Source organism: Phalaenopsis equestris, unplaced genomic scaffold (assembly GCF_001263595.1).
Source record: "Phalaenopsis equestris unplaced genomic scaffold, ASM126359v1 Scaffold233943, whole genome shotgun sequence".
NCBI classification, from domain to species: Eukaryota; Viridiplantae; Streptophyta; class Magnoliopsida; order Asparagales; family Orchidaceae; genus Phalaenopsis; species Phalaenopsis equestris.
The window spans coordinates 2,742-5,482 of record NW_018251872.1 but is presented as its reverse complement, the minus strand read 5'-3'; positions in this window follow the sequence as shown (position 1 = coordinate 5,482).

The window sequence follows — 2,741 nt, the reverse complement described above, 5'->3', positions numbered from 1 at the left end:
TCAGTAGAGCGAGCAGTCTTCAAGAAAAAATCAAGCAGATGGAGCCACACGAAAAGGCTAAGGTGAACAGAGGGTTCAAAATGAAATCAGAAGTAGAAAGAGGTGGAACCACCCATCGACAAAGAAAAGCAGCCGATGAAGATATATGCATAAGAGGCTCGCGAGTCTTCGTCATAGTATGCTCAGAAACAAAGTAGTCAATTCAAATAGCGACCGCCTCAAGAGGGATCACCTCGAACAGGGGATAATAAAATGTCCCTGTCAGAACACGTAAAATGGTGTATTCTTTCGAAGATGAAGTTATACCTAAAATATCCAGAATCCTAATGAAGAAGCTGGAATTGAGACTACCAAACCAGAAGAAGCCCGAAGAGGTGGGTAGGAGAAATGAACCAAATTATTGCCCATACCACCATTGCTCTGACACACTATAGAGGGATGCTTCATCTTTTGAGAGGAACCTTAGAGGAACCTTAAAAAGGGAACATAACAATCCCGAAAGAATATTTAAGAGAACCTGAAAAAGGTTCCATAAATATGACTTCGGCTGAGCCAATCTCCTCAATCGATCCGTATATTAGAATAGATGGATGGAGTATAACATGGGACAAACTCAAAAGGGTCCTCAATCAAATACAGGATTCATCAAAAAAATCTTCTGTATATACTAGAGAAGAAGGATAGAATGAGGTTTGGAGTTGATCATCTAAGAAAATACTAAACAAGAACCAGTCTGCATCAAAACAAGCCTCCATTCTGAGTCTGCAGCATACAAAGCCTGAGATGAAGGTTTCGTCAGGAGATCCGTCATTGTCAAGGACAAATAAGAAGAAGAGAAGCGTCACTACAAAGATTGATAACACGAGGGGTAGGATAGGGGATGCCTCTTCCAGATTAGTTGTCTCAGATTCGAGGAAGAAAATCCTCAAACCCTCAACTTTGTATGATTATCTTTTTGTCCCTTTGGGGTCTTATGAATATAATGATTGTGATTTTTGCTACGTTTTAACTATTTTTTGTGATAACGTATATGATTATGATCAATCTAACTTCAATCTTGATCCTCAAATCGTACTCGAGTCTGATGAAATTGTTGTCAAGTCCAAAGAAGACATCAATGATACTGTTTACAACAACACCGATAACGAGGAGCCAATTCTCGAGCATCACGGTACACCGCTTATCATCAACTTAGATCTTTCAGCTGAAGAGGACGAGAGACCGAAAGATTCAACAATGATATCTCAAGAAGAATAAATCACAGAAGTTAACATAAGGAGCGAAAAAGTGTTACCACCAAGAACAGCTCTGACAGACAAAGGAAAACAGATAATGACTCGAGAGGAGATACCCCTACCTCCACCAGTGAAAGAACCACATAATCAAGACAAAATGAAAGGATTATACAAAGTAAACTACAACGTGATAGCTCATAGTCTTAGGAAGTTGCTTGCCCGATTAAGCATCTACGACACTCTGATCCTGTCAAAGGAGATGAGAGAGTCTCTGGTTACAGCTTTGCTTGACCGAAAAATTTGCTTAGCTCAGTTGGCCAGCATATCCTCGGATGAATTTTATTTTTTGAAAGAACAGCCAGGGGTAACCTTCAAAGACAAAGACTTACTGCTCGGTACCAACGACCACAATCATCCACTCTACATCTCCGTCAACATCTGCAAACTTGTGTTGTCCAGAGTTTTAGTAGATCCTGGAGCATCTCTTAACTTGATGAGCTTACGAACATTGGCCTATTTGGATATTGAAGCTCAAAAGCTTACGGCCGATAAAATGATGTTAAGTGGATTCAATCAAAAGGGAGAAAGAGCCCTTGGATCAATTACATTACTTATGAAGGTTGAAGAACTCATGATAACGACTAAATTTCATATCATTGATGCCAAGACCTCTTTTAACACTCTGCTGGGTCGGATTCATGAACACAATATGGTTCCAAAATCTCTACACCAATGCATCCAATGCATCAAATACTCCAATGCATCAAATACTGCAAAGATGGTCAAGAAAGTTGCATCAAAGGCAACCTACAACCATTTTCAGTGCATGAAGTTGGTATCCATGAAGATGCTCCCTACTATGCACTTTCAAAGAAGACTGTCTTCTCTCGTAAAGTTCTCACAAATAAAGATGAAGATTCAAAATAGTTACAAAGAGGAGGCCATTCAAGTCCACTTCAGCAATCTTCCACCACTCCCTTACAACGAGTTCGTGAAGGTTTGTTTAGTTCGCGCACCCGAGGTCGACGCCGGGGACGTGGACAAGGAAGGATCAATTTAATTGTTGAAAGGACTAGGCCAACCATCAACGTTGGTGATGAAGACAGTTTTGAGGATGAGATAATGTTGACAAGACGAAAGACACCTCAGTACGAGATATCCATAGAAGATACAGAGAGAAGTGAATATGAAACAATGTATCATCGGATAAACCACTATGTGAATGATATGACCCTTACTCCGATTCTCCCTCAAAAAGTCGAGAGTTTAGAGGTCAAGGAAGTCCGTAGTTTTGGTACAAAGCCGATCAAATTTTACCGTGCTTCTACCTCTACTGAGCTTGAAAAACATGTAAATTTGGATGATGATCCTAATGAATTAATGGAATTGCCTTTTGGTTACTTCTCACTTTCTGTTCAAAAGTTAATTCAACATGGACACTTACCAAAACAAATACCAAAAGATAAATTTCAAATTTTAAAAAAATTATGGAATGGTAAAAGTCGA